The sequence below is a fragment of the Rhinoderma darwinii genome, chromosome 1, assembly GCF_050947455.1.
Source record: "Rhinoderma darwinii isolate aRhiDar2 chromosome 1, aRhiDar2.hap1, whole genome shotgun sequence".
NCBI lineage: Eukaryota > Metazoa > Chordata > Amphibia > Anura > Rhinodermatidae > Rhinoderma > Rhinoderma darwinii.
In genome coordinates this window covers 205,256,141-205,279,725 of record NC_134687.1, presented here as the reverse complement: position 1 = coordinate 205,279,725, position 23,585 = coordinate 205,256,141, and the positions used below count along the sequence as shown (strand labels likewise).

Below are 23,585 nucleotides of genomic sequence, written 5' to 3'. Positions count from 1 at the left end.
TTCCTTGAGGGGGTCTAGTTTCCAAAATGGGGTCACTTTTGGGGGGTTTCCACTGTTTTCGTCCCTCCAGGGCGTTGCAAGTGTGACATTGCACCAAAAACCAATCCAGTAAAATCTGTGCTCCAAAATCCAAATGGCGCTCCTTCCCTTCTGAGTCCTGCTGTGGGTCCAATCAGCAGTTTATTACCACACATGGGGTATTGCCGCATTGCCATTGCTTTACAAATGTTGTGGTGCATTTTCTTTTCTATTCCTTGTAAATATTAAAAAATTCTATGTTTTTTCCGAAAAAATGTACATTTTCATTTTTACAGACTAATTCCACTAAATTCTGCAAAAACTCTGTGGGGTCAAAATGCTAACTTTACCCCTAGAAAAATTCCTTGAGGGGGTCTAGTTTCCAAAATGGGGTCACTTTTGGGGGGTTTCCACTGTTTTGGTCCCTCCATGTCTATGTTTTTTCAGAACAAAAAGTCGATTTTCATTTTTACAGACTAATTCCAATATATTTAGCGAAAAACCTGTGTGGTCAAAATGTTAACTACACCCCTAGATAAATTCTCTTGAATAGCCTTTTGAAATTCTCTTTAAAATATGAGACATTGCTGCTAAAGTTCTAATCCTTGTAATGTCCTAGAAAAATAAAAGGACGTTCAAAAAACGATGCAAACATAAAGTGGACATGTGGGAAATGTTAACTAGTAAATATTTTGTGTGGTATTACTATCTGCTTTACAAGCAGATACATTTGAATTTAGAAAAATACTTATTTTTGCAAATCTTCTCTAAACTTTGGTGTTTTTCAGAAATAAATACTGAATTTATCGACCAAATTTTTTCACTAACATAAAGTACAACATCTCACGAGAAAACCGTGTCAGAATCGCTTGGATAGGGAAATGCATTCCAAAGTTATTACCACATAAAGTGGCACGTCAGATTTGAAAAAAATCTGCTGTGTCCTGAAGGTCAAAACAGGCTGGGTCCTGAACAGGTTAAGGCCCACAAGGTACCCCCATATACCCAATTTCACGAAAGTATATAGAGGTTTTGCTCAGTCAGATACAAAATCCAACTGAAAAAAGTTGTGGCATGCTTCTTTAGGGCACGGCCAGACGTGGTGGAGTTTTTCCGCTGCAAATGTTGGTGCAGATTTGGGGCAATTACGCAACGAATCTGCACCAACATTTGCATATTTGACAGGTAATTCAGACGTTGCAGAAAAGACAGCGGACTTGCCACAAATTTCAGTTTTTGCATTGCAAAGGCTGACACGCAGTGAAATTCCGCTTCTTCTCCACAACAGACAGTGCATGCTGCGGAGGGAAAATTCTGCACCGCAGCCTATGGTCTGCAGCAGAGTTTTCCGCAACGTCTGAACTAACTTGCCTAAAAATGTATTGAAACAACTGTAAAAAACGGCCGCTGGAGAATTCCACTGCGGACTGTCCGCACGTCTGGCCGTGCCCTTAGACTCTGAATGTGCTGCGTATTCTTCACAAAGTAGCAATGCTTTGACAAGTAAGTCTGACGGAGTCTGTACACTAGTGCATGGAATGCAGCTCCGTACTTCGCAGTCATGTCCATGCAATGCTATACAGGCTCTGTGCCCGTGTACATGAGCTTTTACATTCAGAGGCTGTATTTTCGCTTTCAGCTGAAAAGTGAATACAATTGTATCCAGTTCAGGCAATGTGAAACAGCCTAGACTTCAAACTGATACATTATAGCAAACTACCAGAGAGATTAAGCTCACATTGCCTAGACTAGATACAATTGTATGCACTTCATAGCTGAGAACAGCACTTGGCAGAGGTGGACATACCATTAGCGCAACCCCTGCAGCCTCACAGGGGCCCAGTGGGTAAGGGGGCCCACTGTCATCCTAAAGCAGCTTTCTTCTGTTTATAAGATGTAAATGCACAAGCTAATGCATTTTATGGCTATCATTTACTGATGGATCGTAAGAGAGATATAAGGGGGTGATCTTTGATGAGATATTGGAGAGTAAGGGGCCCATAAACAATTTTTGCCCTCCACAGCGTTCGCCCCTGGGACTAGGTTTGTTGCAATTTGCAGCCTGTGAATGTAAACAAGAGTGTTCTCGCTCACTGACAGCAAATGGTGAGAAATTGAAAGGTGTATTAGAAAGTTGTTCCACTTTTCATTATTTAGTGATTAATCCGTTGGTGCCATCTGTCGTACATTTATGGCGCTGGAAACCTGCAACTAAGCATCAGCACTAAAATAAAAATAAATGTTAAAAAAAAGTTTTCCCATTTTACTTACATATAAAAATGTAATCAATAAAAAATATAAACATATTTGGTATGTGAACGGCATAGGAAAATAAAATCATAATGCCAGAATTGCTGTTTTTTGTAACCTCACTTCACCAAAGAAATGGAATAAAAAGTTCAGAAATGTTGTATGTATCCCAAAATGATAACAATAAAAACTACAGCTTGCCCTAAAAAAAACAAGCCCTTAGGCCAGAACCACATGTCACGATGTGTGGGTATGTGGACCGACTAGGCCACACCGACGTAGCAGGGAGACAGCTGGCCAAACAACAGAGTACCCAATAATACAAAGTCCAGCACAAGGGTACCTGAATAGAACAGACAGTCGCAGTGGCTAGGCACAGATGGTACTTCAGACGGCAGATGATGCAAAGCATGGCAGATGACACTAGGCGTGGTGTAACACAGCAAGCGTGACCAGAGGCACAACACGACTCAAACTTCTAAAGCACAGGAACAACGGTAGCTTGGGATACAGGATGCAGGTTGCAGGTACGGGAACACTGGGAACAGGATAACACTAAGGGACCATTTCCAAGACTAACACGGGTAAACACAACAACGCTCATGCAATGAGTGAAGGGGCAGGGCCCTTCTTACAGTCCCGGGTGATGATGGGTTAATTGGTAATTATATTCATGTGCGCGCGCTGACCCTTTAAGACACAGACGAACGAAGCGGAAGTGAGCACTGGCGTCTCCTGGGGAGGAGATGCGGCCCAGCACTCACTGATCCATGGCTGCAGCCGTCGTGGGGTGAGTAATCCCGATGGTCAGCGGCCATGGGCGCTACACCACACATGCAGTATTTGGTGCAGTTTTCGGCTCAGTTTTTTTAGCTAAAGTCAGAAGTGGATCCAAAAGGAAGAAAAGGTATAAAGAAAAGACTGATACATTTCCTTTCTTGTGTAGCCACTCCTGTGTTTGGTTAAAAAAACTGAGCCAAAAACGGCATCACACAAGGTTTGTTTTTTTAAAAAGTAGTAAAACATAAAAAAAACAATAAAAATTTGATAACACTGTAATCACACTGTCCTGCAGAATAAAGTAAAAATTTCATTTTTACTGCACAGTGAATGCTGTAAAAACTAAACTCAAAAAACTATGGCGTACTTTTGTTTTTGTTTTTTTCAATTTCAGCCGTCAAACATTTTTTGTTAAAGTTTGTCATTACATAATATGGTATATTAAATGGTGCCATATAAGGAGGAGTAAAAGATACAACTCGTCCCGCAAAAAACAATACCTCATACACCAGAAAAATAAAAACAGTTATGGCTTTTGGAAGGAAAGATGAGAAAATGAATATTGGCTGTGTTCTTAAAGGGACCCTGTCAAGTCCAGCATGCTGTCCAATTAGCAGGCATTGTGTTATAAAGCAGGAGAAACTGAGCAGATTGATGTACAGTTTTTGGGGAAAAGATTGGGAAAAGTTTTAGGATGACCTATAAATTATTCCTTTAAATCCCTTCTCACTGTAGGCTAAAGAGTGCAGTGGGCGGTCTCAACCATTGATTGACAGTCTTCCCTTTATGAGTGTGAATACAGAAATAGCTGTCAATCACAGAGTGAGACCGCCCAATGGACTCTTTATTCCACAGTGCACAGGGATTTGATCAATAAATTACAGATTATTTTTACCTTTTCCCAGAAAACGATATATCAATGTGTTCAGCTCATCCTACTCGCTAACATTATGTCCCAGATGAGACTGCACGTTTACTGTGACACATTGGCGTTAAGGGGTTAACCCCTTAATACCTAAGGTATTTTAAACCTTAATGACCAAGCAATTTTTTAAGTTTTTCCAACTTTATTCAGCTGGTCGTAACGATTGTGGCGTTAGAAAATGTATCTAATTTTTTTTATGTTTTACTACTTTTTACACAGTAAAAACACATATTTTTCTAAATTATTTGTTTTTGTGTCACCATATTTTAAGAGCCATAACTTTTTTATTTTTCTGCTGACATAGCTGTATGAGGGCTTTATTTTGCGGGACGACTTGTAGTTTTTATTGGTACCACTTTGGAGTACATGCGACGTTTTGATCACATTTTATAAAAAAAATTTTAAGGCAGAATTAACAGAAAACAGCAGTTAAATTTTTTTATGGCGTTCACCGTGTGGGCTAAATAATGCAATTGTTTTATAGTTGGGGTCATTACGGACGCAGCGATACCAAATACGTGTAACTTTTATTTATTTATTACAATCTTTATTAAACTTTTTAAATTTTTTTTTAGTCCCACTAGGGGACTTTACTTCTGTATTGCAGTGTGTATTGCCTGTCAGTGTAAAACTGGCATCTGTTAGGTCATGCCTCCGTTTGTTAGGCCCCAGGCTGCCATTAAAACCATCGGCACCCCGCGATTGCATCACGGGTGTGCCGGTGGGGTGAGAGAAGGAGCCCCCTCACTCTAAAACCACTCAGATGTGGCAGTCACTATTGCCCACCGCATTTGAGGGGTTAAATATGATCGCAGACCACTGTTAATGGTCTCCGATCGATACCCTGAAGCCCAAGACTGTTGGCAACAGCCCGGGCTTCAGGAGCACCCCGCCCGATGCGGGAAATCTTCTTCTGAAGGGCCGACGTAAAAAGGCGCTGCTTCAGAAGAACTACCCCGAATGGCCACCATAAAAAGAATATACGCTGGTCGTTAAGGGGTTAAAGCAATGATTTAAATTAAACCCATGGTCCCAATAATACCCATTCCAACATTTCCAAATGTATTCCAAATTTATGCATCCATGTTTAAATACTAAGGAACTAATTGATCACCATAATGTTTTGTGTATTTCATATGCGTTTTAAGAGACACCAAAAATGTATTAGACTTTTGTTTTTTTATGTACGTTTCGCCTTAAAGGATATAATGTAAATCACATCCCTAGATGTCGGTCGACAAGACAGAACCGAAGAACTGTGGGCGTAGAACATCTGCAATAACAATAAAGTGCTTTATAATCAATTTAGATTGATAGCCCTTTATATGCCAGTTGCTGTTACCAGAGTGCGCAGCGGACATTGAATACCAATTACACGCAGGACAACTTTCTGGTTTTGTACTTGAGTTCAGCATTATTTTACTTGTATTCTCCTTAAGTCAATAAATCATTGTACTTTTCCTTCAACACCAGAAGAGCTGACATACTGCAGAAATATGCAGGACTTGACTGGGAGTATAATATTTAGGCAGATTTTGGTCTTTAGTTGCTTATAATCATGCAGTAAATTATGTTTGAATACTAAAAAAGTTATTATTATTTCCAAATATGGAAATTAGCAGGTCAGGATTTTTCTTGCAAATGAAATTATGTATTCCCTGTTTAAATTCATAATGAATCCATAATAATTCAGGACAAGATCTTTATTACGGTTCTTTTTTATTAATATACAAAACAGTTAGAATCATTTTAAAAGTCATATTTGTTGAATTGCTGAATACAGATTAAGTAGTATAAGGCCCAAAGGCCCAATGGCTCCATGCTACAGAGCCGTAGGCACTCTGTATGCTGCCTTATGGTGCCTCTGTATGGTACCATATTACGAAGGTAATCAAAGAGGCCGCTGCAGATGAGACCCGTCCAGGCTCCTCAAACACCATGCGAAAAGTCCGGAGGAAGGCTGGGAAGTCACGGGTCTCTGGTCCTTGTCTCTCCCAGATAGGGTTCACCCATGCAAGAGCCTTGCCAGTGAGGAGAGAGATGATAAAAGCGACCCTGGCGCCATCAGATGAAAATGTCCTAGCATACAGGCTGACGTGGATCTGGCAGTGATTCAGAAATCCTCAACAGGTACTTGCTTCTTCATCATAGCGGTCAGTTAGTGGCAAAGAAACACGCAGGTCAACGCTTCCAAGAGGTGTAGTCTGAGGATCAACATTGCCAGGAAGTGTAGTAGGAGGAACAGCAGCTTGTGTCTCCTGCCAACGTGCAAGAATTTTCAACGCCTGGAGTAGTTGGTCCTGTCGAGACCGGAGGTCTAGCACATCCTCACGCATCTCTTGAGACGTTGTCATAGTCTTGAATCAACCAGCGGGTTCCATGGCCTGAGCGTACTGTCACGAAGGGTCTGTGGACCTACTGGACAACTCTCTCTCTTGTCATAATTTTTTTTTGCCTAAAATCCAAACTGTTTGGCTCAGAGTATTGCCTAGACTGCATAAACCACACCATTGATGCATTTACTCTATCTAAATTTCGAAAGACGTTATGTGCCAGCAATACTGTGTATACGCCATTAAGCCATAACATTAAAACCATCTGCCTAATATTGAGTAATTCCTCGTCGTGGCGCCAAAACAGCTCTGACCTGTCTAGACATGGACTCCACAAGACCTCTGAAGGTGTATTGTGGTATCTAGCATCAAGACGTTAGCAGCAGATACTTTAAGTCCTGTAAGTTATGTGGTGGGGTCTCCATAGATGAAGGACTTGTTTTTCCAGCACATCCCACAGATGCTCGATTGGAAAGAGATCTGAGGAATTTGGAGGCCAAGTCAACACCTTGAACTCTTTGTCATGTTCTGACCATTCCTGAACAAGTTTTGCAGTGCATCAGGGCAAATTATCCTGCTAAAAGAGGCCGCTGCCATTAGGAAATACCATTGTCATAAAGTGGTGTAGTTGGTCGGCAATAATGTTTAACCCCTTAAGGACGCAGCCTAGTTTTGGCCTTAAGGCTCAGAGCCCATTTTTCAAATCTGACATATTTCACTTTATGTGGTAATAACATCGGAATGCTTAAACCTACCCAAGCGATTCTGAGATTGCTTTCTCGTGACACATTGGGCTTTATGTTTGGTAATATTTGGTCGATATATTCACTGTTTATTGGTGAAAAATTGCAAAATGTAGAGAAAATTTGGAAGAAATAGCATTTTTCAGAATTTAAATGCATCTGCTTGTAAAACAGATGGTTATACCACCCAAAATAGTTACTACTTCACATTTCCCATATGTCTACTTTAGATTGGCATCGTTTTTTGAACATTCTTTTATTTTTCTTGGACGTTACAAGGCTTAGAACATAAACAGCAATTTCTCATATTTTTAAGAAAATGTCAAAATACTTTTTTTTAAGGTACCTCTTCAGTTCTGAAGTATTCAAAACAGCATTTAGAAAGTTTTTTTAACCCTTCAGGTATTTCACAGGAAAGGTGGAGGTAAAATTTGCAAATTTAATTTTTCTTGCTGAATTTAAATTGTATTCAATTTTTTTTCTATAACACAGAAGGTATGACCAGAGAAATACTACTAAATATGTATTGTCCAGATACTGCAGTTTTTAGAAATGTCCCACATGTGGCTCTAGTGTGCTCGTGGACTAAAAGACAAGCCCTAGAAGCAAAGAAGCACCTAGTGCATTTTGAGGCCTCTTTTTTTATTAGAATATATTTTAGGCAGCATGCCAGGTTTGAAGAGGTGTTGAGGTGCCAAAACAGTAGGAATTCCCCAATAGGGACCCCATTTTGGAAACTGCACCCCTCAAGGAATTCATTTATAGTTGTTGTTACCATTTTCACCACACAGTTTTTTCACAGCACCTATTTGAATTGGGCTGTGAAATTAAAAAAATGAAATTTTTTCCAATAAGATGTCATTTGTGATCAAAATTTCTTATTTTCACAGGGAACAACATACCCCATTTTGTTGCCCAATTTGTCCTTAGTGCGGCAATACCCCATTTGTGGTGATAAACTGCCGTTTGGGCCCATGGGAGGGAAGGAGCGCTATGTGTTTGTTGGAGTCCAGATTTTGCTGGATTGGTTTTCGGGTGCCATGTCGCATTTGCAGAGCCCCAGAGGTATCAAAGCAATGGAAACCCACCAGAAGTCACCCCATTTTGGAAACTACACCCCTTAAGGAATTCAAATATGGTTGTTGTTACAATTTTGACAGCACAGTTTTTTCACAGCACCTATTTGAATTGGGTTGTGAAATGAAAAAAATTATTTTTTTTTCAAATAAGATGTCATTTTTTATCAAAATTTCTTATTTTCACAGGAAACAAAATACCCCATTTTGTTGCCCAATTTCTCCTGAGTGCAGCGATACCCCATTTGTGGCGATAAACTGCCGTTTGGGCCCATGGGAGGCCTCAGAAGCGAAGGAGCGCTGTGTGTTCTTTGGAGTGCAGATTTTGCTGGTTTGGTTTTCGGGTGCCATGTCGCATTTGCAGAGCACCAGAGGTATCAAAGCAATGGAAACCCACCAGAAGTGACCCCATTTTGGAAACTACACCCCTCAAGGAATTCATTTATGAGTAATGTGACCATTTAGACTCCATAGTTTCCTCACAGAACTTATTTGAATTGGGCTGGGAATTAAAAAAATATATTTTTTTTCCAATAATATGTAGTTTTAGCTCAAATATTCTTATTTTCACAAGAAATAAAATACTCAATTTTGTTGCCCAATTTGTCCTGAGTGCAGCAATACCCTAATTGTGGTGATAAACTGCCATTTGGGCCCATGGGAGGGATCAGAACGAAAGGACTACCATTTGGCCTACTGGGGATTATCTGGTGCAAAGTCATGTATGCAGAAGCCCCTGAGGTACCAGTACAGTTGAAACCCGCAAGAAGTGACCCAATTTTAAAAACTACACCGTTACGGCATTCATCTAGAGGTGTAGTGAGCATTTTGACCGGAGACATACACCCCATAAACTGTAATGTGGGTTCTCCTGGGTACGGCAATACCCTACATGTGGCTGTTATCAGCTGCCTGGACACACAGCAGGGTCCAGAGGGGAAAGACGAGGGGGGATAAGCTGTGCGGAGTACATCAGGGTAAGTAAAATTGGGGTAAATTATAAACCAAGGGATGTATGATAAATTTTAAAACACTCTTTCATACAGAGCAGGTTTTTCTGGACACGTGTCACATTGATATATTGGGTCCTGCCGTATCCCCCTCTTATAGCAGACCTTGCACCTCTTTTGACTTTTTCCCTTCTTGCCAGTTTGGGGAACTTCTCCTGGAAAGTGTTGCCCTGGTACGATGCGTGTGGCCTCGCTTCCAGAAGTACTGGGTGCCCCCCCTTCTTGGTCCCTAAAGATTAGGTTCTTGATAATCACCTCTTGAAATTCCAAGAAATTTCCCCTCTGGCCTGCACATCGACGTAGCACGTACTCATTGTACAAAGCCATCTGTATGATGTGTACGGCCAACTTTTTATACCACACCGCATGGCGCTGTAGGGCTTCAGGACTTGATCTGACAAGTCCACCCCTCCCATGTACCTATTGTAGTCCAGGATGCAGTCTGGTTTGGGGGTCTCTGTACTGGTACCTCGTACAGGTACATGGGTACTGGTGTGACATCTCTCTTGTCCTTGTACGTGACACACAATATGTTGCTGCTGGATTGTGCCCTGCTCTCACCCCTTCTGAGTGTTTGCCCAAGCAGAGTCTTAGGGAGGCCTCTCAGATTTCTCCTAGCATTGCCGCATGCCACAGGACTTCTGGGAGCGAGGCAGTTGAAGAGTGGGAAGCTGGTATTAAAATTATCCAGGTACAGGTGGTATCCCTGGTCCAGCAGTGGGTGCACCAAATCCCACACAATTTTTGCATTAACTCCCAGTAAGGGGGGACATTCTGGGGGCTGAATACTGGTGTCCTTCCCTTCATTTATCGTAAATCTGTAGGTATACCCTGATGCACTCTCCACTCTCGCACAGCTCATACATCTTCACGCCATACCTTGCCCTCTTACTCGGCAGGTACTGGCGGAATTGAAGCCTCCCTTTAAAATCTACCAAGGACTCATCAATAGAAATACACTTCTCGGGGGTGTATGCTTGGGAAAACCGGGCACTGAAACGGTCTAATAAGGGTCTCCGTTTATACAAACGGTCAAAACTGGGGTCATCTCGGGGTGGGCACGGCTCATTATCAGTATAATGTAAAAAGCTAAGTATTGCCTAATTTTTAATTTTTTTTAGTTTCCAGTTCAGTTCTGAAGTTGCTTTGAGGGGCCTATATATTAGAAACCCCTAACACCCCATTTTAGAAACTAAACCCCTCAAAGTATTCACAACAGCATTTAGAAAGTTTATGAACCCTTTAGGTGTTTCACTGGAATTTAGAGCAAAGTAGAGGTGAAATGTACATTTTTTTTTTGTCAGAAAATCCTCTTAATACCATTTTTTTTATAACACAAAAGGTTTTATCAGAGAAACGCAACTCAATACGTATTGCCCAGATTCTGCAGTTTTGAGAAATATCCCACATGTGGCCCTATTGTAATAATGGACTGAAGCACCGTCCTCCGAAGCAAAGGAGCACCTAGTGGATTTTGAGCCCTCCTTTTTTATTACGCACCATGTCCGGTTTGAAGAGGTCTTGTGGTGCCAAAACAGTGGAAAACCCCCAAAAATGACCCCATTTTGGAAACTAGACCCCTTGAGGAATTCATTGCAGTTTTCTTGGGGTGCATGTGTCTTTTTAATCAGTTTTTATTCTATTTTTAGCTGGCGTGGTGACTAAAAAACCGCAATCCTACTATTGTTCTTTATTCTATTTTTTTTACAGAGTTCACCGTGCGCTATAAATGACATATTCACTTTATTCTGCGGGGCGATACGATTACGGCGATACCAGATGTTTATAGTTTATTTATGGCGTTTGCACAATAAAATACTTTTTGTAAAATATCATTCACTTTTTGTGTTACCATGTTCTAAGAGCCAGAACTTTTTTATTTTTCCATCAAGAAAGCCGTGCGAGGACTTATTTTTTGCGTAATGAAGTGTAGTTTTGATCAGTACCATTTTTAGGTACATGCGACTTTTTGATCTCTTTTTATTCCATTTTTTGGGAGGTGAAGTGACCAAACAATTGTGATTCTGGTACGGTTTATTATTATTTTATTTTACGGCGTTCACCGTGCGGGATAAATAATGAAATAATTTTGTAGTTCAGGCCGTTACGGACGCGCCGATACCAATTATGTATAGTTTATTTGTTTGTTTATATATTTTTATTAATAATAAAGGACTGATAAGGGAAAAGGGGGGATTTTTACTTTTATTACTTTTAAAACTTGTATTTTCTTATTTTTACACATCTTTTTTTAACTTTTTTTTTACTTTATCAATTTGTCCCACTAGGGGACTTGAGGGCAGGAGGACCTGATCGCTATTCTAATACACTGCACTACATGCGTAGTGCAGTGTATTAGAGCTGTCAGCTACTCACTGACAGCAAGCATAGTGGATCCTGACTTCGTCAGGACCCACTAGGCTTCCGTCGATGGCATAGCCGGACGCCATTGTTTGGTGTCCGTTTGCCATAGTTACACGATAGCGGCCAGCGATTGTAGCAGGCAGGCGATTGTAGCTTAACCCCTAAAAAGCCGTGATCGGTGATCGCTATTGAACACGGCTTTTAAGGGGTTAATCAGCGGGGACACAGCGATCGGTCCCCGCTGCAGGAGCTGCGGCAGCTGCTGTACGAGACAGCAGCTGTCACAGCTCCTGCATGTGTCGGGAGGACGGCCGAAATGGCCGTTACTCCTGGGATTTAATATTCCGTCGCTGAGCGCGAACGTATTGGTTAGCGCGACGGAATATTACATCGCTGAGCGCGAAGGGGTTAAGTAGGTGGTATGTGTGAAAGTATCATCCTCATGAATGTCAAGACCCAAGGTTTCCCAGAAAAACATTTCACAGAGCATCAAGCTGACTCTTGTCCAGGTGAGCAACGCACACGTACCCGGCTTTACGCATGATGTAAAAGAAAATGTGATTCAGGAGACCAAGCTACTTTCTTCCATTGCTTAATGGTCCATTTCTGATGCTCACGTGTCCATTGTAGGCACTTTCGGCAGTGGACAGTGTGCTCTGAAACCTTTCTATCATGGCCAGCATTCTATCATGGTACTGCAGTCTTCAGGTCATGCTATGGGTTGTGGTCTGGGCTTTGGCTTGGCCATTCCATGACATTTAAATGTTTCCCCTTAAAGCACTTCAGTTTAAGTTTAGCAGTAGGATTATGGTCAATGTCCTGCTGGAAGGTGAACCTCTGTCCCAGTCTCAAATCTCTGGCAGACTGAAAAAGGTTTCCCCTTAAGAATTGCCCTGTATTTACTGACATTCATCTTTCCTTCAATCCTGACCAGTTTTCCAGTCCTTGCCAATGAAAAGCATCCCCACAGCATGATGCGGCCGCCACCATGCTTCACTGTCAGAATGGTGTACTTGAGGTGATAGGAAGTGTTGGGTTTGCACCACACATAGCATTTCCCATGTTGGCCAAAAATTGTATTTTACTTTCACCTAACCAGAGTACTTTCTTCCATGTGTTTTGGGGAGCATTTCTGGATTCTAGTTCTGCAGGTAACTTTCTCTGCCAATCTCTAGATACACCCTATCTGTTGTGTCGGGGGATGGAAAATTTTTGCCAGAAACCCTCCACCAGATTACCAAGCCCATCTCCATGCAAGTAGAAGCACTGTTCTACAGGGAACACTAGGTCCTCTCCTCCTGGGTTTTCCTTGTTCTTCTGCTTCCCTTACTCCTGATACTGAGATTGAGGTTAACAAAATTCTTGATGACAAAAGTTCAGAGGGAAGCTCTGGTTCCTTGTCGATTGGAAGAACTGTGATTCTAAGAAGAGATCGTGGGAACCTAAGGAGAATGTTCATGCTCCATTCAAATTTAGTTTATTCACTCACAAGCCTAAAAAAGGAGGTATTAGAAAAGGGGTACTGTAAGGGCCGCCGCTACCTCTGCTGCGGCATACTTACCTCTTTACGGTGTTCTGTGTCTCCTGGCTGCCACATCCCTCCATCTCTCCACACTGAAGCACTCTCCATCATCACAGCGCTCCTCCTGCATTTCCTAGTGTGTGTACGCGCTGGACCCTTCTACTCTTATAAGGCCAATGCACGCCAAATTTCCACCCAGCTTCCAGGATATAAAAGAGAACCTCCCCTTCCTATCCTTGCCTGAGTAATTTTGTTCCTTCCTAGCTTGCTAGAGACCCTGCAGTATTTTCAGTTTGGATTTCCTGTGATTGCCCTCTGCATGTGCCTTTGATTATCCTTGCCTGCTGCCTGCCCTGAGCGCTTGCTTGTGACCATTAACGATCCTCTGCCGACTGCCCTAACCTTTAACTCAACCAACTGTGAGTGCCATCTGTCGACTGCCCTAACTTTTGCTATACCTGACATTGCATTCAGTCTGCTGATTTTGTACTACGCCTGTTTCTGTTGGCAAGGGAGATGACTCTGGGGGTAGCAACCTGGGGTTTCCCAGCTGCAAAGTCCAGATCCCTCGGTGACACTGTGGGTTCACACCATCCTCTGCAGACCTTGTGACAGTTTAATTTCCAATGGGCCCTGTGATAATCTGATTTATACTTTTCCACAACTTTGTCTCTGACCTGTTTGGAGAGCTCCTTGGTCTTCATGTTGCTTGCAGTGGTGTTGCAGACTCAGGGGCCATTCAGAACAGGTGTATTTATACTGACATCATGTGACAACACGTGACACTTCGATTGCATACAGGGGACCTTATTCAACTAATTATTTGACTTCTAAAGTTAATTGATTGAACCAGACCTTATTTAGGGGTTTCATAGCAAAGTGGGTGAATACATATGCACTCACAACTTTTTATATTTATAGTTATTTATTTTATTTTTTAAACATGGTATTTTGTTTTTCATTCCACTGTAACAAATTAGACTGTCTTGTCAGGTCCATTACTTAAAATCGAATTTGAAATCCACTTTAATTCCAGGTTGTAGTGCAACAAAACAGGCAAAACATCAAGGGGATGAGTACTTCCACAGAAGCGAAGGGCTAAAGATGTCTCAGCAGTCAATTCTGCAGTAGTCATTATGGTCCGAAAATGGAGAAGAAAACAAAAGAGAATGTCTCGCATCAGAAAATACATCACCTGTGAGTCACTGGATTTATAGAAGTGCTGTCAACCCTCCTGACATGTCTGTTATAGGAAATCCACAAAATGTCTCTGTGTAGCCCAGATCGAAGTGACAACTAAATGTTACCATTCCCTTGTCAGGATGATGTGTCCTTACACAGCGTGATACTGTCAGTGATGATTGGAGACTGTCAGTGAGTAGAGACCCAGCCCTTTGACAAGGGGAATGATAACAGCCAGTTGTCAATTTATTCATACAAGCAGAACAAGGACATACTGTGTAACCAGAATTACACCCCCTAGTACAGAAAGGTGGTGTTCATATACGGTCTACTTAATCTGCCACTGCTGATATCAAATGTCAAGTAACTGTAAATGGTCTTGAGACCACGCCCCCAAAACCACGCCCTCTTATTACCTTGGCCCGTATTTTATGGTGGAACAGGTGGCAGCCCTATAACATATAAGAAAATAGACACAAACCATATGCAGATGTAACTGATATAAAATGTTTGCGTTCTTCCTTTTTCTATACTGTCCCTTATTGCAGCTGGTGACAGTAATGAGTTCTGTATCATCTCCACAGTAGTATTGCACTGGCTGCCAGTTGCCTGTGAAATCTGAAACCAGAGAGGGCTGTCCTGCTTTTTTCTCCCAGCCTCTTGCACTGTGCAGTGTGGTGACAGATTCACACACTATCAGTCCTTGCAACTTCAGGGACAGTGCCCTGCTACACTTCATAGAGCCTAGGTGCCTGGCACTAGACTGTAGTGGGACTAGACTGTATCATTATCCAGGAGCTCACAGGGATCTCTCTGCATGGCCAGACTGCATTTACCAGAGCTGTATGTGAAGAACTTCATCTCACTGACAAGACATATTTATCTGATCTTGCCTTGCCTTGCGGATTGCTATAACACTATATTGGATTTACTTATCATCTGCAGCTCTTGAATCTGATCTCTTATTGGAAAGGGTAAGTGTTTATTCTCCTGTCTCTCTACATAGAAATTGCTCCCTTAATTATTGACACTGAAAGTTATTCTGCTGTCCTAGGAAGGAGCAGCTGTCTTGTGGAATGTGTCTGGGTGACTGGGGACTGTGTTCTCCCACAGGGTTAGTGAAAGGTCTACAAAGGTCTGGTAGGATTTCAACTGTCATTGGGTACACATCATGCCCACTGCGTCAGTTCTGCCTTCACAAGGACTATGCTTTGTAAAGGTTTTTGCCTACCCTATAGGATTAGGATCAGGACTTTTTTTTTTTTTTTATAAAAGAAACAGGCTGCATGCTTGTGATGTAAAGGATACCCTAAGCTAAGTTTGCAGCTGCTACCATATGAGTGTTTGTATCTATAAAGAACTTGAGAAGACAGCAACCTACATGATGTTCTTATGTTTCAGAAATTGTTTCAGTATATCATGTGTTTCTGTGTTTATTTTTAATATGTTAATGCTTTATTGTTAATGTTCCTCCAATGTTTTTGTTATAGGAATTGACAGTATTTGTGACAACATGTCGTGAGGTGGCATTTAGAATGGTTAGTTTGTGGTGGGCATTCTTTTATAGCATTTGGAAACGTTGATGATGTACCCTGACTTTCCTGAAAGTACTATATAAACAATTATAGCTGCACTTGATAGTGAATGTTGTTATTGATGGCCATAGAGATCAGATATTTGGTAACAGATTCTGCTAATTCTAATGGTATGTACTTACAATCTAATGTCTGTGGGAGCCATTGGCTTCTAAGCGAATCCCCAGGTGGTGGTCATAATAAAATAGCAGGGTATGAAAAGTTCAGCCTTGACATTTTATGCTTGTAGTAATGCAAGTGCAATTACGTGACCAGTCATGGTGACCTATGACACAATGACATCAGACTCCTGCTTCCCTCATTGTCCATATTGGCCAGTTGTAGTCTGAGACATCCCTATTAACTCTGCTGCCACCTAACAGAAGACTTCAGCAGATCCTAGTGCTCAAGATTGCTGAAGACAGGCATGGGGTGGCAGAGACCTTGTACTTTTACAAAGTACATTGGTTATTTATGGGTTGTTTTTTTTACAGGGGGAGTTTTATTCTGCATTTCATATGCAGATCCTGTTTGTTGTTGGAAGATCCCAGAGAAATTGGTGCTCAATGTATGGCTAACTTTAGCAAGCTACTTATGATTCTGCTGGGATCATGAGTTCAATAAGACCTCCACTTTTTGGCCATGGTCGACTTGTTTTATAAGAATTTCAAAAGCTTCCCATTTTCATAGTCACCATTAGGTCATGGGTGTCTCAGGACCCCCATCTATAAAAGAAAAAAAAAATCAATGCTGCATCCAGTGATGCTCCTCATAGTCGAGGACTAAGAACTACTAGGCACCCATGTAAAGCTTTGACAAACAATGAATCAGGTGGTCGGCCGGTCTCTGCCATCATCCCCTGTAATGAGAAATGGGGTTGTCTAAGCCACCAGACAAATTCTCTTACTTGCACCATCATTTCATTTCCCCGACTCTTAAAATAGTGGTGTTTGTGGTTTTCAAGAAGCTGTTAATATTGTGAAAAGTTATTAGATGACAGTCCTAACCAGTGGGAAGTTTGGTGCCCTCACACTAACCTAGGGACCATGGCAGCAGAGGGGTGAGTGGGTCATGGGGGAGACAGTGTTTTTTTTTTTTTACATACAGTGGAGGAAATAAGTATTTGATCCCTTGCTGATTTTGTAAGTTTGCCCACTGTCAAAGTCATGAACAGTCTAGAATTTTTAGGCTAGGTTAATTTTACCAGTGAGAGATAGATTATATAAAAAAAAATAAAGAAAATCACATTGTGAAAATTATATATATTTATTTGCATTGTGCTCAGAGAAATAAGTATTTGATCCCCTACCAACCATTAAGAGTTCAGCCTCCTCCAGACCAGTTACACGCTCCAAATCAACTCGGTGCCTGCATTAAAGACAACTGTCTTAAATGGTCACCTGTATAAAAGACTCCTGTCCACAGACTCAATTAATCAGTCTGACTCTAACCTCTACAACATGGGCAAGACCAAAGAGCTTCCTAGGATGTCAGGGACAAGATCATAGACCTGCACAAGGCTGGAATGGGCTACAAAACCATAAGTAAGACGCTGGGTGAGAAGGAGACAACTGTTGGTGCAATAGTAAGAAAATGGAAGACATACAAAATGACTGTGAATCGACATCGATCTGGGGCTCCATGCAAAATCTCACCTCGTGGGGTATCCTTGATCCTGAGGAAGGTGAGAGCTCAGCCGAAAACTACACGGGGGGAACTTGTTAGTGATCTCAAGGCAGATGGGACCACAGTCACCAAGAAAACCATTGGTAACACATTACGCCGTAATGGATTAAAATCCTGCAGTGCCCACAAGGTCCCCCTGCTCAAGAAGGCACATGTACAGGCCCGTCTGAAGTTTGCAAATGAACATCTGGATGATTCTGAGAGTGATTGGGAGAAGGTGCTGTGGTCAGATGAGACTAAAATTGAGCTCTTTGGCATTAACTAAACTCGCCGTGTTTGGAGGAAGAGAAATGCTGCCTATGACCCAAAGAACACCGTCCCCACTGTCAAGCATGGAGGTGGAAACATTATGTTTTGGGGGTGTTTCTCTGCTAAGGGCACAGGACTACTTCACCGCATCAATGGGAGAATGGATGGAGCCATGTACCGTCAAATCCTGAGTGACAACCTCCTTACCTCCACCAGGACATTAAAAATGGCTCGTGGCTGGGTCTTCCAGCACGACAATGACCCGAAACATACAGCCAAGGCAACAAAGGAGTGGCTCAAAAAGAAGCACATTAAGGTCATGGAGTGGCCTAGCCAGTCTCCAGACCTTAATCCCATCGAAAACTTATGGAGGGAGCTGAAGATTCGAGTTGCCAAGCGACAGCCTCGAAATCTTAATGATTTACAGATGATCTGCAAAGAGGAGTGGGCCAAAATTCCATCTAACATGTGTGCAAACCTCATCATTAACTACAAAAAACGTCTGACTGCTGTGCTTGCCAACAAGGGTTTTGCCACCAAGTATTAAGTCTTGTTTGCCAAAGGGATCAAATACTTATTTCTCTGTGCACAATGCAAATAAATATATATCATTTTGACAATGTGATTTTCTTTTTTTTTTTTTATATAATCTATCTCTCACTGGTAAAATTAACCTAGCCTAAAAATTCTAGACTGTTCATGTCTTTGGGCAAACTTACAAAATCTGCAAGGGATCAAATACTTATTTCCTTCACTGTATACCATACATATCGCTACATATCGATACAGTCAGCTATAGGGATGTGATACATACATAGTGATCCATGTACCTAAAATATTTTAATGTATCTTGACCAAACATCAAGCCATGGACATACATACAGTATAGCATTTAACAACCCCCTGCAGCCAGTGCTGCCAAGGTCAACTCCTAGTTACCAAATCTTAATGCAGACTATATTACAAGTTGTAAAATGAAAGCACTAGAGTCAAGTTACAACGTTAAAATGTAAATTAAGTACCTTTTATATGAACTTAAATGTTCACAACTATAATGGACTTCTTACCCCCCTTTGAAAGTCTGGGAAAACCCCTTTAATGTGTCATTCACTATATTTGTGTATTCTGTATATTCAACTCTGGGGGCTTATGCACACTGGCATAGACCCTGGAACTTGCAGTAATGGTAATAGAGAAGAATAACGCCATACGTACATAAAGAGTCTAATAGAGCATACCACATTTTTGTTTTTTTGTTAGGGGTATACGGAGGTATATTAACCCCTTAAGGACACAGCCTAATTTGGGCCTTAAGGCTCAGAGCCCATTTTTCAAATCTGACATATTTCACTTTATGTGGTAATAACGTCGGAATGCTTAAACCTATCCAAGTGATTCTGAGATTGTTTTCTCGTGACACTTTGGGCTTCATGTTCGTGGTAAAATTTGGTCGATCTATTCAGTCTTTATTTGTGAAAAATTGCAAAATTTTGAGAAAATTTACAAAAAATAGCATTTTTCAGAATTTAAATGCATCTGCTTCAAAAACAGACGGTTATACCACCCAAAATAGTTACTAGTTCACATTTCCCATATGTCTACTTTAGATTGGCATCGTTTTTTGAACATTATTTTATTTTTCTTGGACGTTACAAGGCTTAGAACATAAACAGCAATTTCTCATATTCTTAAGAAAATTTCAAAAGCCTTTTTTTGAAGGTACCAGTTCAGTTCTGAAGTGGATTTGAGGGGCCTATGTATTAGAAACCCCCATAAAACACCCCATTTTAAAAACTAGACCCCTCAAAGTATTCAAAACAGCATATAGAAAGTTTTTTAACCCTTCAGGCATTTCACAGGAATTAAAGCAAAGTGGAAATTAAATTTGCAAATTTCATTTTTTCTGCCGAATTTCAAATTTATTCAATTTTTGTCTGTAACAGAGAAGGTTTTACCAGAGAAATACTACTAAATATGTATTGTCCAGATTCTGCAGTTTTTAGAAATGTCCCACATGTGGCCCTACTGCGTTCGTGGACTAAAACACAAGCCCTAGAAGCAAAGAAGCACCTAGTGCATTTTGAGGCCTCTTTTTTATTAGAATATATTTTAGGCAGCATGCCAGGTTTGAAGAGGTGTTGAGGTATCAAAACAATGGAAACCCACCAGAAGTGACCCCATTTTGGAAATTACACCCCTCAAGGAATTCATTTATGGTTTTTGTTATCATTTTGACCGCACAGTTTTTTCACAGCACCTATTTGAATTGGGCTGTGAAATGAAAAAAATTATATTTTTTCCAATAAGATGTCATTTTTGATCAAAATTTCTTATTTTCACAGGGAACAACATACCCCATTTTGTTGCCCAATTTGTCCTTAGTGCGGCAATACCCCATTTGTGGTGATAAACTGCCGTTTGGGCCCATTGGAGGGCTCAGAAGGAAAGGAGCGCTATGTGTTTGTTGGGGTCCAGATTTTGCTGGATTGGTTTTCGGGTGCCATGTCGCATTTGCAGAGCCCCAGAGGTATCAAAGCAATGGAAACCCACCAGAAGTGACCCCATTTTGGAAACTACACCCCTCAAGGAATTCATTTATGGTTTTTGTTATAATTTTGACCGCACAGTTTTTTCACAGCACGTATTTGAATTGGGCTGTGAAATGAAAAAAATGATATTTTTTCCAATAAGATGTCATTTTTTATCAAAATTTCTTATTTTCACAAGGAACAACATACCCCATTTTGTTGCCCAATTTGTCCTTAGTGCGGCAATACCCCATTTGTGGTGATAAACTGCCGTTTGGGCCCATGGGAGGGCTCAGAAGGAAAGGACCACCATTTGGCCTACTGGAGCTTTTCTGGTGCTAAGTCATGTATGCAGAAGCCCCTGAGGGACCAGTACAGTTGAAACCCCCGAGAAGTGACCCCATTTTAAAAACTACACCCCTTAAGACATTCATCTAGAGGTGTAGTGAGCATTTTGACCCCACAGGTACTGTGTAAAAGATAATGCGCAGCAGATGGTGCAGTGTGAGATTTGCATTTTATATATATATATGCCATTTCAGTGTCCAATATATTGTGCCCAGCATGCGCCACCGGAGATATACACCCCTTAAATTGTAATGTGGGTTCTCCTGGGTACGGCAATACCCTACATTTGGCTGTTATCAGCTGCCTGGGCATACGGCAGGGCTCAGAAGGGAAAGATGAGGGGGGTAAGCTGTGCGGAGTGCATCAGGGTAAATTAAAAATCAAGGCATGTATGATACATTTTAAAACAATCTTTTATACAGAGCCCTGGTTTTTCAGGACATGTGTCACATTGGTATATTGTGTTCTTCCTTATCCCCCTCTTATAGCAGACTCTGCACCTCTTTTGACTCTTTCTCTTTCCACCGGTTTGGGGAACTTTTCCTGGAAAGTGTTGCCCTGGTACGATGCGTGTGGCCTCACTTCCAGAAGTACTGGGTGCCCCCCCCCCTTCCTGGTCCCTAAAGATTAGATCTTGAAATTCCAGGAAAGTTCCCCTCTGGCCTGCACATCGACGTAGCACGTACGCATTGTACAAAGCCATCTGTATGATGTGCACGGCCAGCTTCTTATACCACACCGCATGGCGCTGTAGGGCTTCAGGACTTGATTTGACAAGTCCATCCCTCCCATGTACCTATTGTAGTCCAGGATGCAGTCTGGTTTGGGGGTGGCCTTTCCTTCATATATCCTAAATCTGTAGGTATACCCTGATGCACTCTCGCAGCTTATACATCTTCACGCCATACCTTGCCCTCTTACCAGGCAGGTACTGGCGGAATTGAACCCTCCCTTTAAAATGTACCAGGGACTCATCAATAGAAATACACTTCTCGGGGGTGTATGCTTGGGAAAACCGGGCACTGAAACGGTCTAATAGGGGTCTCCGTTTATACAAACGGTCAAAACTGGGGCCATCTCGGGGTGGGCACGGCTCATTATCAGTATAATGTAAGAAGCGAAGTATTGCCTCATTTATTTATTTTTTTAGGTTCCAGTTCAGTTCAGAAGTTGCTTTGAGGGGCCCATATATTAGAAACCCCTATCAAACACCCCATTTTAGAAACTAGACCCCTCAAAGTATTCACAACAGCATTTAGAAAGTTTATGAACCCTTTAGGTGTTTCACAGAAATTTAGAGCAAAGTAGAGGTGAAATTTACTTTTTTTTTTTGTCAAATCCTCTTTATACCATTTTTTTTATAACACAAAAGGATTTATCAGAGAAACGCAACTTAATACGTATTGCCCAGATTCTGCAGTTTTGAGAAATATCCCACATGTGGCCCTAGTGCAGTAATGGACTGAAGCACCGGCCTCCGAAGCAAAGGAGGACCTAGTGGATTTTGATCCCTCTTTTTTATTAGGCACCATGTCCGGTTTGAAGAGGTCTTGTGGTGCCAAAACATTGGAAACCCCCCAAAAGTGACCCCAATTTGGAAACTAGACCCCTTGAGGAATTCATTGTAGTTTTCATGGGGTGCATGCGGCTTTTTTGATCAGTTTTTATTCTATTTTTAGGTGGCGTGGTGACTAAAAAACAGCAATTCTACTATTGTTTTTTTATTCAATTTTTTTTACAGCGTTCACCGAGCACTATAAATGACATATTCACTTTATTCTGCGGGGCGATGCGATTACGGCGATACCCTATGTTTATAGTTTTTTTTTATGTCTTATGGCGTTTGCACAATAAAATATGTTTTGTAAACAATCATTCACTTTTTGTGTTACCTTATTCTAAGAGCCAGAACGTTTTTATTTTTCAATCAATAAAGCCGTGCGAGGACTTATTTTTTGCGTAACGAACTGTAGTTTCGATCAGGACCATTTTTCGGTACATGCGACTTTTTGATCTCTTTTTATTCAATTTTTAGGGAGGTGAAGTGACCAAACAATTGTTATTGTGGTACGGTTTATTATTATTTTTTTTACGGCGTTCACCGTGCGGGATAAATAACAGAATAATTTTGTAGTTCAGGCCGTTACGGACGAGGCGATACCAATTATGTATAGTTTGTTTGTTTATATATTTTTATTAATAATAAATGACTGATGAGGTAAAAAGGGGGATTTTTACTTTTAATACTTTTAAAACTTTTATTTTCTTATTTTTACACAACTTTTTTTAACTTTTTTTTACTTTATTACTTTGTCCCACTAGGGGAATGGAGGGCAGGAGACCCTGATCGCTATTCTAATACACTGCACTACATTGCGTAGTGCAGTGTATTAGAACTGTCAGCTACTCACTGACAGAAAGCATAGTGGGTCCTGACGTTGTCAGGACCCACTAGGCTTCCGTCTATGGCATAGCCGGACGCCAATGTTTGGTGTCCGATTGCCATAGTCACCATCGCCGGCCGCTATCGTGTAGCAGGCCGGCGATGGCGGATTAACCCCTAAGAAGCCGCGATCGCTATTGAACGCAGCTTCTGAGGGGTTAATCGGCGGGGGAGCTCCGCGATCGATCCCGGCACATTGAGTAGTGATAGTCTGCTGTCGGAAACAGCAGCTATCACAGCTCATGAACGCGCCCCGCGCGAACGGCGCCGTGTTTACTCCATGACATACTATTATGTCATGGAGCGCGAACAATGCACTTACCATGACATAATAGTATGTCCTGGAGAGTTAAGGGGTTAAACTGCTCATGCACCTCTATGGCAACTTTTTTACAGCTCCGTAAAGAACGAAGCTGGAATACGGCTGTGTGCATGAGCCTTAACATTTTTAAAAATTCTGGTGAGCTTTCTCTTACAACAATATAATAATATACTACTAAAGTAAAATCTGCTCCCTTTACAAGTGGTTATATTTCAGGTTATATGGGAGATCA

General features: G+C 41.4%; 1 protein-coding gene across 3 annotated transcripts in view; it reads left to right on the top strand.

Moving 5' to 3' along the window:
* ARHGAP24 (Rho GTPase activating protein 24) overlaps nt 1-23,585 on the top strand; it is a 923,793-nt gene that overhangs the window by 313,189 nt on the left and 587,019 nt on the right. Inside the window, exon 1 of one of the 3 annotated variants that reach the window (XM_075861033.1) lies at nt 14,867-15,177. The exons of the other annotated variants lie outside the window; for them this stretch is intronic. The gene's annotated coding sequence lies outside the window, so the exon portion shown is untranslated. Of the gene's footprint in view, nt 1-14,866; nt 15,178-23,585 lie in introns of those variants that run through there. 3 annotated transcript variants of the gene reach the window in all.